A 16,709-nucleotide genomic window follows, 5' to 3' on the forward strand; every position below is an offset into this window, starting at 1 on the left:
ATGAGATTATATATCATTATGGGTTTTATTATTTGTTCTTTAATTGACAAAATATATTTATATATATTTGTGGGCTACAATGAGGTGTTATTGCTACCTCATGTGGGCCGAGTGTCCCTAGGGAGTTTCTTGTCTAGGGTTTTTACATTCTGAACAAACAGTTGAAGAAGGTACAAGAGTTTGGCAGGAAAACCATAGGTTTACTGAAAGTAAAAGAATATACTCTGTAAGAGCAGAATGGACTGAGCTGCAAAGTAGCTCAAGGACCCTTCTGCATATACAGTGGAGTTTGATTTTATTGGGTGGCACTAGTTCTTCTCATTCTTATCTGGGTGTACCTGTCATTGCTTGGCACCTGTGTTTACAGCTGAATTTAACATCATTTTTTCTCTAGTGTCCATGCATAAAGTTTTTACTCAAAGCCCAGAGAAACATTTAGTGGGAGAAATCCACAGAATTCATGATATTTTAAGTAGCAACAAGTTAACCTTACTTTCATTCTTTGGGCTAATGAAATGTCCAAAATGGTAAACCACTCCTTCATGGTCTTGATTTCCCATTTTGGTCATCCTGATTCCTCCCTTTAGCCCATAAATGGCTTAGGTTTCCCTCAAAGAAAGAATGTAGGTGGGGCTGAGGAACCCTAGTCATTTCCCATGCTTATCTGCCACCTAACACTGTGACAGGACAGATTCATTAATCAAGTTTGATTAGCACATTCCTCATGTTTTTTATATGCATATCCCTGCGTATCTGCTCATATAGAGCAGCAACATTGCATTTTTGCTTTCTGTACATCTTCCCTAAGAAAATAATCTCTTCAGGTCATACATAATTGAGTTATTTATGCATTTCTGTAGAATTCTACGGAAGAATTCATTTATTGTTGGGTCTGTGGATAACTTGTCTCTAGGTGCTTTATTGAAGATCTTGGCCTTCCACCATTTTGTGATTTTTTTGCATCCTTGCTTTCCAAAAAAAAAAAAAAAAATACAACGGAAGGACCTGTTTTCTACTTGAGACCAGATAGAGACTAGTTTCATTCTCTGGTTCTTCACCCTGGGGAGACAGGATGGAAGATATCTCTTTTGGTGACATTATGTCCTGGCTTGTTGGAGGGTGATCACCTGGGTAAAGTTATATTACTCTTATTATCCTCCTCAATGCAACTCTGGCAAAGACAATCAACATAGGTAATAAATGATTGGATAAAAATCATGGGGCACAGATTCAGGAAGAAATAAAATGCTGACACTGTTAGAACACTTCCTCCTCCTCAATCTGTTGCAAAGGTGACCAGCCTCCATGAAATTGTTTCTCCCTGCAGGGTATTAAAGGAGTTGTTAATTAATGCCTACATTCCTGTCTGGATCACTCCACCATTGGCCCATCTTTTGGCCACTTGTCACCTAGGCAGAATTGGAGATAATGGACCATGAGTACAAAGGAATTCTAAAAAGTATATAAGGAGTAAAATATCCCACACCCTTGGATAGCCTTTCCTGGGACTTCTTATTTCAGGAGAGGTCTATGTCTGTTCTACAGAAGTGTATCTCTGTTCTATCCTTTAAAAAAACTTGCTTTTTACACTTTCCTCAGCATTTTAAGGTGTTCAACTTTCAACATCTGGAAAAATGAAACTTGCTCATGATTAATTCTAATGATGAGCTCACAAGTATTTTATTGATTTTTGTTCTTCCATGGTACTGAAACCTCACTGTATTATGAATTTCTAATAAAATTATCTTTGTCCATGAAATATTACATCAGTTTTATGTGTTGGGAGTGGGCTGTGTTTGAAAATGCAGAGTATGATAAGATAGATGGTAAGATAGATAAATTATTGTAACAAAGTCTTTGTCCTTGGGCCAGGAGCTTCATAGGGATATTTACATTTCAAAGAGAGAAGATTTTACTAATTGTATTCATGGTAATGGCTGCCAATTATAAGGAAGGACGAGTTAAAGAAGCTCTTTCTTCATCAGGTGCTGATTCTTGAAAAAAAAATAAAAAGATATATAATATTTCAACATTTACCACAGTACATATTTTGATGTATTAAGTGACGTAAAATACTGACATCTATTTAGAAATGCAACTTTAATATTTTTCTTTTCTTTATTAAAATAATACTATAAATCCATAATATTCATGGCATAAATTATTAAGGCTAGACATTTTTCATATATTTTTCTACTGTTTGAATTTTATATTTTGATTTCTTGTGAAACATATCACACAGAAAATGAAGAAACTGCTGCTACTTAAGGCAACATACCCTTGAAAGAGTGAGCAGCATCTACTGATGCTTAATTGGATCCATAGCAAGAACTCCTATTCCTTATTTGGATGAATTGCAATGTGAAACACACCTGTAATCTCTGTTACTTGGGAGATTGAAGCAGGAGAATCAAAAGTTTGAGCCCATTCTGTAACAACTTAGCAAGACTGTACGCAACTTAAGGAGACCCCATTTCAAATAAATAAATAAATGGGAGTGTGGCTCAATGGTTATTTATCACTGGGTGTAATTTGTGAGAGGGAAAAAAAAAGATTTGGACCCAATCCACTAAAATGCTTCAAAATTGTCAGAATGTATATACCTTTTATGTTGACATCTTTAGAATCATGACAGATAAACTCTTTTGTTAGTTTTGGGAAATATTTTCATAACGATTCATGAAGTTACTGGAAACTTTTTAATATATATTTTATATATGCATTTTATGGAGTAAAATAATAAAACTGATGATAATTCAGTATGTATGTGTGTGTGTGTATATATATATATATATATATATATGTATATATACACACATATATACATATATCATAATCATAGTATAAAAATAATTATTTTCATCTCCTTAAATGTTAATTATCTTTATATTTTGTAAATTTATTTATTTATTTATTTACTTAATTACTTACTTACTTACTTATTGTTGCTGGGGTTAGAATTCAGTGGTACTGAGCCACTCCTCCAGCCCACTTTTGTTATTTTATTTTGAGACAGGATTGCTGAAGCTAATTTTGAGCTCAAGTTCTTCCTGCCTCAGTCTGTGAAGTCAGTGCGATTACAGGCATGTGCCACCTGCCAGGTGTAAATTTTATTTTGAAACACATTTTAAGTTATTTTCAATAATAGTTACCCAACCATGCCATAGAAGTACCAGGAGTGATTCCTCCATTTTGGTCTTTGTGCTTCTCAATGAACTGTTTCAATCTGTCCATTTCTACACTTCCCATTCTCTTGTGATCACTATTCCATCCTGTTCTACTATATTTACTTATTGTTTTCTACAAATGATTGGGAACCTGTGGTGTTTGTCTTTCTGCAATAGGCTTATTACACTTAAAATAAAAAAGGTCATGGTGAACTTCATGTTTTGGTAAGATGCAAAAAACAGAAAATATACCATTTTGATCCTTTTTTAAAATTTATTTTAATGCCAACATTATATACATTCCCTGTCAACACCCAACCATGAGTAAGTCACCTTATATTACCTTATATCACATATATATCTCCACCCATTAATATTAGGTCCTATTCTTTGGGTTGTACATTTTGATGCTTTCTAATGGTACAGATAGGGGACAATAAGCATAATTGTACTATTATGAAAATATTCACCGTCAATTCCATTAATTTTTCTCAAAATATTACTGACAACTTTCTTACCTCCTGGTAACTGACATTCTATTTTCTGTCTGCATGAGTTTCTATTCTCAATTCCACCTTCTACATTAAAGTCTTTCAGCATTGGGTAATCCATGTCTGATAAGTTACTTGCAATAATTTTTCTTTCCAATCCATGAAGATGGAATGTATTTCCATTAATTTGTGTTCTTTTCAATTTAGTTCTTTTTTTTTTTTTGAGTTCCTTATATATTCTGGTATTAAGATCTTGTTGGGTGAAGAATTTGCAAATATTTTCTCCCATTCTTTAGGTTTTCTCTTCACTCTTTTTTTTTTATTTTTTTGCTGAAATGGTCTTTTTTTGTCAACGGCCATACCACCCTGAATGCGCCCGATCTCATCTGAAAATGGTCTTTTTAGTTTGATGCAATCCCATTCCCCCCCTCCTTTCTTTACTTTTGTTGCCTGTGTTTTTATTTTCTTTGTAAAAATCATTGCCCAGGGGCTGGGATTGTGGCTCAGTGGTAGAGCCCTTGCCTAGCATGTGTGAGGCACTGGGTTAGATTCTCAGCACCACATTTAAATAAATAAAATAAATGTCCATTGAAAACTAAACAATATTTTTTTTAAAAAATCACTGCCCAGACCAATGTCATGTAATGTTCCTCCTGTTTTTCTTCCTAATAGTTTTATAGTATCAGATCTTACATATGTAAGTCTCTAATCCATCTCAAGTTAATTTTTGAATGTAGTGTAAGAGAGAAATCTAATCTCATCCATCTATGTGTGGACATCTAGATTTATCGAAAGCATTTACTGAAGAGGGTAATTGCACATAAGCATGATCTTGGTGTCTTTGCCAACACTTTGATTTTAAGTGCATGAATTTATTTCTGGGTTTGAAAATCCTATTTTATTAGTCTTTGTCTATATTTGTGCTGGCACCACAGATTGTTTGGGTCCCTATAGTTTTATAACATATTTTGAAGTTGGGTTGTGTGATGCCTCCAGCTTTGTTCTTTTTGCTCAAGATTGGTTATATGAGGTCTTTTGTGATTCCATATGAATAGGACTATGAATTTTAGGATTTTTTTCTATTTCAATTAAGTACGACATTAACATTTTAATTGCATTCAATGGATAGATCATTTTGGATAATATGGACATTTTAGCACTATTAATTTTTCCAATCCATGAAGATGGAATGTCTTCATTTATTTGCTATGTTCTTCAGCTTCTTTTACTAATGTTTTATGGTTTTCAATGTAGAGATCTCTTGCTTCTGTGGTTAATCCTTAGGTATTTTTATTTTATTTGTAGCTACAGTGAATGAGATTGACAAATGATCTGAGCAGACATCTCAAAAGAAGATATACAAATGGCTAACAATTACATAAAAAACTGCTCAATATTACTGGTTGTCAGGGATATTCACACCAAAACCACAATGATATCTAAAAACCCAGTTAGAATCACTATAGTAATAATAAAGAAAAAACTCAAAAGGTAAATGCTGATGAGATTGTGCAGAATAGAAAACTATTATACACTATTATTGAGAATGTAAATTAGTATAGCCACTATGAAAAATGGCGTGGAATTTCCTCAAAAAACTAAAAGCTGAACCAGTATATATAATAGTAACACCATTACTATTAGCTATATATTCATCCAAAGGAAATGAAATTAGCATATCAAAGAGATACCTACACTTTCATGTTTACTAAAACACTATTTACAATACTCAAATAATGAATCAACTGTGTCCACCAATGGATGAATTGATAAATAAAATGTCAAACCCACAAATGAAATATCATTCAGCCATAAAAGAAGGGAATTCTGTTTTTTGTGGCAACAAAGATATGTTGGATATCATGTTAAGTGAAATAAGCCAGGCATAAAAAGACAAATATTGCATGATTTCACTCACTTGTGGAATCTTAAAAAAGCTGAGCTTATAAAACTAGAGGGCAAAATAGTGTTTATCAGAGGTTGGGAGAGTAGGGGAGATGTTGAGGAGGAGAGATTGGTTAATGTGTACAAAGTCACAGCCAGACAGCATAAATATAAATACATATCCTGAGTTATTCAATACACAATGTATCAATGTTCCAAACACCCATAAAGATGTGCAATTATAATGTCTGTAAAAATAGCATAAAGCAAAACATAAAACTACAACAAACCCAGTCTAAATATCCCTTAATATTCTTATGTAATATTTCTATAACCCACAGAGCATTTTCTTCCTATTACTATTTTGATTACTTTATCACAATTATGTACATCTTGTTTTCATCACCAGACTATCTCGTCTGAAGGGCAGGTATGTCCTTAATTCATTAGATTACCCGAAATGGTACCTAGGAAAAATAGAATCGGCACTACGACTATTTTGAATTGATAAAATCCAAAGGAATATGAAAGTGACCCACCATAGGATTTTAGGGTTGTACAATGCAATAACCAGCTCAGAGAGGATGCAGTACCTGAGGAGAAGGGGGCTGTGGGCAGTCTAGTTAAGAAAATCATTTTATGGCAATTAACTGAAATCTTTTTGTCATTTCTCCCTAAGAAAACAAAATAATCCTCACAAATTTTAGGACAAATCATTCTCTGAGCAATCAGTATTTGCATAATTTTAAATACTGATGAATTTCTTGGCCATGAAAAGTTATGAGAAATTTATGATCTATAAATCTGAAAATAGAACTAATCTGATTACTATACATCCTATTCACCACACATAACACTAAAATTTTGGGTAAGTAATCAGTGTGGATACCATAAGAGACCCATCAGAATAAGATTGACTTTTGTATCAAAGTGCACCCTGCTTTACTAGTATCCTCTGTGCCTTATTTTGAAACTTAAAAGATTTGTCATGTTACTATTTTTCTCTCGATGGATATAATTTCTCCTACATCCTGTGTCATGATCAGTGAAGCAGATTTCCTACTTCCCAAAACCTGCGTGCTTCCTAACAGACAGATGATGCTAAAATCAGGAAGTTTCAGGTGAGGCTGTATCCAGTCAGGTTTCTGTATGGACTGGTAACTGTTGTCTGCATGTAAACTTCATTTTCTTTAAATTCCACTAAAACTATAGAGAAGGCACAAATCTCAATTAGGAAATAAACTTCCAAAAGATAAACACAGAGAACTCTATCTAAAGCTTTTGGGGACACCTCATCCCCTAATTACTTGGCATGTTCATCTCAGTTATTTAGATTTTATTTTTGGAAAGTGACTGCCGGGTTCCCTTCATGCTACTTTTATTTCTTCTTCCTCCTTTTCTTTTTATTTTAGCAGGAAAGAGGAGATATACATAAACCATAAATTTCAAATTCAGAAAAACTTATATTTTACTACTTGTGACCATTAAACAATATTTAAAAATCATTCATTCAGGAATCACTTTGCAAAGACAGAATTGCATTCCACTATAATATATACTATGTGGATGTTGAACTTTAACAACATTTTAGTTTCAAACAATATTTTTCAAAAAAGGAACTTTATGGACATAGAGATATTTCCATTATTATACTTGGAAACCTATCTGTGGAAGTGGATGATAAAGACCAAAAATTGTCTCTACATGTTAGTTCATGAGTTAGACTGTATTTTTCTCCTTGCATAAATAAATATTTCAAAAAGAGAAGTAGTCTTGAAGTAGAAGAGAAAGAAAAAGAGGGCAGAAGAGGAAAAAGGGATATAAAGGGAGAGAAGCAGGAGGAAAAACTTGAGTCAGCTTGTCTTGAAGTGGCACTCTATGTATTTTATTTCCATGAGTATTGTATCTACCTTTTGGAAGATCAGTATATTCTTTTCTCTTTTTTTAATTGTCGTTGGACTCTGTAATATAATTTTACATCATATATTATTAATATTTATAAGAAATTCTTGAAATCATTTCATTGTGATCAGATCAAAGTATAAATTTTGCTCACAAGATACACTGTATATCACCTCATAGATTTATACATTTTATGATACAGAGTTAAAATCCTAACATGGTCACACCTCAATGTAGTTTGTCTTAAAATAAGGAAAAACCAGTATTCATGTAAACAGTACATTATGAGATGTAAAATTTGATTGATAACTCATATAACCTCAAATATACACAAATTATAAGATTATTCTACATGCTCATTCATTTTACATGTAAAGAAAGAAGACAATATTATAAAAGGCAACATTTGTTAAAAGGCCACTGTGGCTAACTTGGTGTCACTGGAGTCAATACTGCAGCCACTATTAATTTCCTGGATGTCTTGAGGTGAGGAGTTGATTCTGTCAAGGCAGACATCAAGTAATTCAACTTTGTCCAGATGACTGAACAGCCAGATTCCTTAACAAATTTTTTCAAATGCATTGTTTGGGTCAGGTTATTGTATTGCCAGGTCAATGAAGCATCAGAGACCTCTGTGTTGACCTGCATGGAAATGCTTGCTTGTGTGACTTTGAGGTCATTGTCATACTGCTGGTCCGGACCAAGGTAGCAGTCACTCATGAGATAGAGTGAGGATATACCTAGAATAAGAAAACAGAACAAAAAATGTAAAACTGTTTTTCTAATCAGAGTCACATTTAATTCTTTTATAAGTTTAGTGGTAAGATTCTGCTTACCTTCCGGATGTTTCAGGGGTAAAAAAAGAAAGGGAAGCAATGTGATGATTTTGAACATATCCTACTGGTTTTAAAGCAATAAGTTCTCTCTTGTCCACTTCTCCTAATATCAAGAACTATCCTTCATCTTTTGATTTGGGAAATCAAGGGGTAACTGCAGAGCTCTCTTACTTTCCCTATAAACCAGAGAAAAAGATAAACTATTGACTATGTCTACACTTTTCACATGGTTTGGGGGTCCTTAAAAGGCACTGCTCGGGGCTGGGATTGTGGCTCAGCGGTAGATCACTCATCTAGCATGTGCAGGGCCCTGGGTTTGATGCTCAGCACCACATAAAAATAAAATAAAGACAATAAAGGTATTGTGTCCAATTACAACTAAAAAAAAAAGGCACGGGGGTCTTACTGGAAGGCCATAAACACTTCCATTTGGGATGTCTTGAATTCCCTTCCTTTGTGGTGATTGATACGTTTTCGTATGTTTCTTCAGGACATACAGACAACCCTTTGAGCTATTCCTACCAGAATATTTGGCTCAGAAAGAATAAAGCTCTGAATCCTGACATCAAATTAGTAAAATCTCAAGTCATTCCTCCAATTAACCATATTAATGGTTATTGACAATACTAAAAAAAAAGAGGGATTAAAAATGTTTATTCCTATTTTTTTTAAAAGAGAAGCATCTATTTTAAAGTTTATGTGACTGTTAAGGTAGAAAACATTACTTAGGGATATAAAGGAAATCTGAAAAAAAAAATCTGTGATGCAATTGTTGATGTCAGTGTAATCCATTGACCACTTGTTATATAACACAGGGAATCCTGTAAGACTAGGGTTCCTTGTAGAAACAAATAGGGTTTTTTTTTTGGAGTGATTATGCTGAAAGTACCAGTTAAAATCACATATATTAAAAGAATAGAAATATTTTACCAACTTTATTCTTGCTTTTTAAATTAAAAGATATTTGTGAGTATTCAGTATCCCAACAGTACATGCTTAACAATGCTGAATGAACAAATGAAGGAATGAATCTTATATCCACGGAAAGTAGATAACACAATAAACTTTAGGACCTAGGTAACTGTAACCTTTTTTTAACATTTACAATTATGTGGTAATGTAACTCTTGGTCAAAACAACTTCTTTATTTTTAACATTTATTTTTTTTAATTGTAGTTGGACTCAATATCTTTATTTATTTTTATGTGGTGCTGAGGATTGAACCCAGGGCCTCGCACGTGCTAGGTGAATGCTCTACCGCTGAGCCACAACCTCAGCCCAAGACAACTTTTTAATAGCTGTTTTATCAGTTGTTACCTTCTAAGGTAGTTTTTAAAGTTACACAATGATTTTAATTTTAGTTTTCCTTTTAGTTCTTTTGTATATGGTATGGATTTCCTTATAAGCTTTAATTTTCTGTTTGCTAAGACTTCAGTGTTGCTGGTATATGTAATCAAATGCAGTAGCCCTGATGAACCAAACTATCACTTAGGAATTAAAAAAAAATAAAAATAAAAAATAAATCCAATGCAAAATTTCAATTCAACTCCAATCCTATAACCTGTCTTGTGAATTTGAATTATGCCTACAACTAGACTTCTAAAATTAAAATTTTCAAGCTACGAATTGTACTTCAAGTACAAATGATGGTCTATCTCCTCCTAGAACCAAAAGTCACGGAGTACAGAAGTTGCACCAATTAATATTCTAATATTGGCTGACACAGAAAAGTGGTCGAGGGAACACTTAAATATACAATTTCTGCAGAACATTTAATTTTGTGAAACAAAGCAAGTAACATTTACCACACAAAGCAGGACTTCATATGTTTTTGTAGTCGTACCATTAAATTATTTACCAATATGATGTTTTCTGATATTAGCAACTCACTGAGATTTTCTTTATAAAGCTTCCAAATGCCTACGTGCCTTATGTATACATATGACATCTTTTTGTAGGACTTATTATTATGTTTTAACTTATACTGTGTACACATATATTTATTTGGTATATATGTATATTTATGTATATAAAACATGAGCTTTTTAAAAGAAAGTGCTAAGATATTTCAATACCAGCCAAACATATTTATCTGAGGATTAATTCTCATCTATTAAATCAGGCAAGAGCACTGCCATGCATACAATTGTTTAATTAGCAGCCAAATCCTCTGCCAGACAGCAGCAGCCATTTCAGGCATACTGATGGGATAGGAGATGCAAATCTCACAGTCGTACTGCTTCTTTTCATTTTGACTGCAATTAGCACTTAAATTGATGCTTTAAACAAACTAATTTCTGGAATAATTCAGGATTTGTATGTTACCTGGGATCGCCTCACTGCAGAGCCTACACTAGATTGCTCTGCAAATTGAAGCACTTTTGAGCCAAATAACTATCATCATATCAGACAGAGCCAATTTGCATTTGGTTTTAAAGATAACAGAATGGCAATTTATGCAAATAAATTAAGTAAGTTTACTTCTGAGTTCTCTCTGAACTAATTATAACAATGTTCTAATTTTTCATCACATCTAAAACTTGGCTTCAAATCAATGTATGCTATATTAGAAATCTCTTGTTGCTAACAGAAACTTTGTTTTGATTTCAATATATTGCTTTTATTCATAATTTTAATGGTAATTTAGTTAGAAAGGTAGACATTTAATATAAACATTTAAATAACTATTTTTGTGCCAATTTAGGGTTCAACAGAAACTGAACAATCAATCATACATTAATGCCTGTTACACTTTTTCCAAGTCTTGTTCAAAAAAAAAAGTTTCACTTGGAAAGAAAAAGAGACATGCTTTAAAAGTTTCTTTAATACGTGCACATACAAATCAATATAATCAGGTTATAAATCCTGAACACTTACTTTGACACGTTTAGGGTAAAACTGCTAAGACTTAAAAGGCTAGAAAGCCAAGTATATCTGGCCTTGTTCATTTGGTTTTTGGCCTTCCAAAGATGGTTTAGATTTAATCTTCCATATAAGTTACATACTTAACAAATAAGGGGTTTATTTGAAAGAATCTCTTTGAATCTAGGAACAATAATGTGATTAAAATAAGAGTGGAAGATAAACAATAATTGAAGGAATTATATGAAAATATACCCTACCATAAAAAGGGCAAAACTACCTAGAAGAGATGGAGTAGGCTCCTGGGTAATGCAATCTGGTGATGGACAGGCTAAATGAAGCCTTCCAAAGCGAGCTTGAAAGCCTCATACTGAACAAGTTCTAATAATGCCAGTAATATTATTAATCACCATTACTATCATTTGTTCAATTATCATTTTATGTCAAGAACTATATAAAGCAGTTTACATAGTACTATTTTGCTTAACTTTCACAAGAATTTCATAAGATATATGTAATGTTTCCATGGTTAGTAAATGGCAAGAATTTAAACACAGGTGGGACTGACTTCAAAACCTATGCCCTCAGTTAGAGAACTCTTGATATGATTTCACAGAGTGAGGAGTCTTATCTGCTTTGTTTTGGTGGCCTGTAGCTCCTTCTTGACCATGGAGCTCAATATATGGTCTTTCCCTCCATAGGCATGAATCAGTTCAGGAAGGCACTCAATGGAGGTTTGGCACCTAGCATGTGAGCACTTTATAACTGGTTTCCATTTCCTTGGAAATTATATCAACACCAACAAAATAACTCTTTCAAAGCACAAGTAAGATTTTCTGATAACGTTGGTGTGTATGATATTAACAGTTGTTAAAAAATTAAGATACAATTCTTTATAGGCAATAATATTAAGTTTTAAATATTGGCTGACATTCTTTATATCAATCTAAGGCAGTATCACTGTCATTGTATGAAATCTGTAAACTGTAAATCATGTATCAGGCTCAGTAAATACGTAAAAGAGTTCATATGCAGTGGATGTCTTTCCATAGGAAGCACCGATGTGAAACAATGTTTCCATGGAGATAAAGTGCTGATGTGAAACCCTGACATGTTTTTGGTGAATGTGTGCAAATGTCTAATATAATTACTTGAATAAAATTTTAAATTTTAAGTTTGGGGAGCACAGAATTTAAAGTACACTTTGGAGATCTTGGAGATAATTTTAAGTTGTGCTAGATCACAGGAACATGAGCCACCTAAAAGTTATAATAAGAAGAAAATATAGTTTAAATTATATTAATATTAAATTTTTAAGGGTGATAAGAAAATGGGACCAAATCTTCTACACCCTCCAGCAGATTCCCTCATAGATGCTGTGTGAGGTTGTACCTTTAATGTGCTTTCTATATTGCTGAAATCCAACTCACATAACCTTCAGAACCTTACCAGAAGGGCTTCTGACAAGTTGTAGATACATCTACCTTCTCTCCATGCCACGTGTTGCCGATATGGCTCACTCTCTGAATGTGTCTGTTAGTTTCCAGGGACATCCTATGGTAGGAACTCAAGCATACCTGTCACCCTGTCACCCAGTACACTTGATTCAAATTAGGGATTTTTCTTAGGGGATCCCAGGTTTTCCTGAGGTTCTTGTTGGCATCTGTACATGGATGGCTTAAATAACTGTGATCCTCATGCAGGTGACAAGAGGTAGAGGGCGTATGATGGCAAGCCAGACTATTTTGGTTATCTCTCTAACTGTGAAATAACATTCTGGTTGCAAGGTATCTCAACTGCTGAGAAACATTGGTGTGAAAGGACATTTTCATTTAAACACTGTCAATGTTGCTTGTATATTGTACTGTTCTTTTCCTTGCTGAAACATTTGCAGTCATGTATGTGAGACCTAAGGGTTAAATTATTTGATACTAATATAAAGTCAGTACAGATTATATCTTGAACTCCCACTACACCTAACTATCTAGTTTTGGACATTTCAGATCCATAATTTACTATTTTTGAAAAACATTTTCTTTTAGTTGTAGTAGGACACATATCTTTACTTTATTTATTCATTTTTATGTGGTTCTGAGGCTTGAACCCAGTGCCTTGCATGTGCTAGGTGAGTGCTACCACTAAGCCACAACCCCAGCTCCCCACAGTTTACTTCTGACAATGGATTTCAGATCCCTCATTGTCTTCTACATAACAGAAGCTGGCAATTTATTTTGGTTTTACATCACAAAGCGCCTTAATAATGTTTTCTTAAATAAAGGTGATAATGTGAAGGAATAAATACAGTTAAAATAGAAACATATTTAATATTGCAAAGGGAGAACAGACAATTTAGGTAGGAAAATAAAATGAATTGTGGTTCAGCTTGGAACTGAGGGCATGTCTCCTTCTGGGAAAGGGGCATTTTTGCTCTAAAGAATCAATATTGTAGGCACCACATGAAATTCCAGTGTCTATATGTATTTTAATAAGGGAATTTGGGGGTATGTGGGGGTGTAGCTCAATGGTACAGCCTAGCATGCATGAAACCCTGAGTCTGATTCCCAGAAATATCCATTGCCTCCCAAAAAATCCATTGAAAAAACTTAAAACAATTACATTGCAAATTAAGACAATTACCTGAAAAGGTGAAGATGCTGTTCTATATTTGGTAGTGTAAGAAGAGAAGAATCTTTTCACCACCGGCCCTGGATCGACATCTGAACCAGGTTGGTGATATTCAGGGCAGTCACCAGCCAACCTTGGCTTGCAGCCACATCCAACATTGCCTGAATAGGCAAAAAGCACATGTTACATGAACATCAAGGCATTTACCCTCTCCCATTGGAAATCTTACATTAGCTTTAACAAAACAAAACAAAAAAATCAATCATTTTATCACTAAATTACTATTCACCCAAATAAAAACAAAATAAACTACAGTTGGATGGAGAGAGTAAAATGAATTTCCTGTAACATCCTACAGAAAGTCAAACTCTAAGCCAATTTTAAGAGTAAAAACTCATTGTGCTTTGAAAATACTTAATAATTCACTATATCAAGAATACTGGTAGCTGCATTTCTTCTTTTTAAAACAACTCTTTTTAGTTGTTGATGGACCTTTATTTTATTTATGTATTTATACACAGTGCTGAGAATTGAACCCAGTGCCTTATGCATACTAGGTAAGTGCTCCACCACTAAGCTACAACCCCAGACCCTTCACAGAGGCTTTTAAATTTAAAAACCAATGATGGTAAGGAGAGAGAAGGTTCTCTTGTGAAAACCTCATTTTCCCCAAAGAGCAAGTTAAGAATAGAGTCTTGTTCTCAAGGACAATAACACACCACATCCTAGGCAGAGGGGCAACTGTCAGTGGTACATGTGGAATGATGGAGAGCTATTCATATAAGACTATAAATTTAATCAAAAGATTTATGGACAAACAAAAGGCTGCATTTGCTTAAGGCAAAACTAACCAGTGAAATCTTATTTAAACAAAGGAGAAGTTTACACAGGCAAAGCCATTTCAATTAAATTAGATTCTGGAGAATGCTGACTTAAAGACACATAAGTTAATATTATGATCTTAGGCAGTTATTTCATACAGTTTTAAGACTCCACTCTCTTATTTTTGGAGGCACCTAGCAAAGCATTACAATGATACTTTAATGGTAAATATCTCACTGAGAGCAAAGTATTTATAAAATATTGAACAAAAATCTATTAATTTTGAAATGATTTTAAGCTATTCTAGTGCATCACAGGTTTACCCTCTCTGGACCTCCAGGTCTCAGTATGTACACAGCAGGCACTAAGAGAAGTCTCTGTGAACATGCCAGTAAATTTTTTGTTCCCCCAAAACAAAGTGTCTCAGGTGATATCCCCAGGACTACTTCCAGAAACCCCATGGAACCCCAAAACCCCATGGAACCTGAAATATGGAAAGTGCACAGCATTTCATGAGAGGGAGGAACCAAGAAAGGCTGTGCTGTGACATCTTTGGCCTCCCTACATTGCCCCAGTGTGTAAGAGGGAAAACTGAGACCCCCAATGGAACAGACCCTGAGGTCACATTTCTATCTAAGAGCCCAAAGATCCTGCTTCCCCACTGGGTCCACAGTGTCTCCTGACAGAATTTCCATATGCCTCACCTGACTCCATTTCCTCCTGTGGACACACCCACCTTGCCCTCAGCTCCTGCACCACTGTGCCTCCTGGTTCCTAGGATGTGCTCACCTAAGGAGTGCTGGATGGGGTGCTGCCCCCCACATGTTTCCCCTGTCTCCTCCCCACCCACTGTTCTTATAGGTAGGGCTCCCCTCACTCAGCCTGACTCTGCCTCACCAGCTCTGCCCAACATTCAAGCCCCACTAGGTCCTCTCCACTTTATTTCAATGGGCTCCACCCAACATCTTGCCTCTTACCTGCTCTCTTATGCAGAGCCACGCCCACTCCATCCACTTGATTCTCTGCATTCTGTCCACATGGCTTAGCCTCCACTGACATATTTAAAACTCTTGGATTGCAGGTTTTTCCCTCTAGCTCTGGAATATTTGCAGTCTGGTTTGGACCAATTCCACCAACATCCACTAACATAAAAAATGGCTCTGCTCTTCTTCATTATCCATGCTTTTCCATCAAGTTCACTCCTACGGCAGCCTCCCTGTGTCACCTGGCCTCTCTACTGCTCCTTGAACACTCTATCTGAAATTAAAAAAAAAAAACAAAACAAAAACGGGATCTTGCAGAGATGTCCATGGTTGTGACATCACTGAGTCTAAGGGACAATTACCTTTTGGCTCTGGTCACCTTTGAATCCCACATTTTTAATGTTTGACCTTGAACAATTCTGCTAACCTAAGTCAGAGTATCTCCATTTACAAAATTCAGCTGATGATAATACTTTATTTGCATAAATGTGAGCACGTTTTCAACACTATCTGTGTATTATGGATGCAGAAGAGGCACTGGCAAGCAATTAGCAAGGTCCATGCCCTTTGCGTGAAAGAGCCCAGCCAGAATTAAAAAAGCATATTTGCAAAGGATACAGCCTTCTGCTTTTATTTAGCTCTGTGGCCTTAAGCACCGTCTCTTACCCTTTCAGCACAGGATGGGCACAGTTAGTAGGCAAACAAAAGTCATCTCTGATCTCTTCTCCAGTCAGCCTGGGGCATCTCAGAATGAGGGATCATAAGTGTCTGATCATGGCCATCTTTCTCAAGGATGAGTCTCAGAAAAAAAGCCTCTTTATAATGACTTATGTATAACTATTGTTTATTCTGACAGCCTGACTCAATGCTATAGAGATAGGGCAGCAGTTGGGGACTTGGGTTTCAAGCTACAGAAACTGAACTGGGTGCTTTTAAAAAAATGCTCTAGATGACACAGGGGAGGTCAAGGGAACCTGATGGCAAAATTCAATAAAACCAGGAACTGGGTTTTGCCAGGTGATCTCAGTGCCCCAAAACCCTTTATAGTCTTTCCTGGACCCCACTGCTATATGAGCACACTGGAAGCCTTTCTGCTGTTGCTTTGTTGCTGCTCAGATTCTTAGTCTTCAGAGAAAG

At 35.0% G+C, this 16,709-nt stretch overlaps 1 pseudogene; it reads right to left on the reverse strand.

Annotated features, from left to right (window-relative positions):
• The window catches only part of LOC144256052 (constitutive coactivator of PPAR-gamma-like protein 1 pseudogene), a 52,939-nt pseudogene extending 37,291 nt beyond the window's left edge, over positions 1–15,648 (reverse strand).
• Between the last annotated feature and the right edge of the window lie 1,061 nt (positions 15,649–16,709).

Source organism: Urocitellus parryii, chromosome 7 (assembly GCF_045843805.1).
Source record: "Urocitellus parryii isolate mUroPar1 chromosome 7, mUroPar1.hap1, whole genome shotgun sequence".
Lineage (NCBI taxonomy): Eukaryota > Metazoa > Chordata > Mammalia > Rodentia > Sciuridae > Urocitellus > Urocitellus parryii.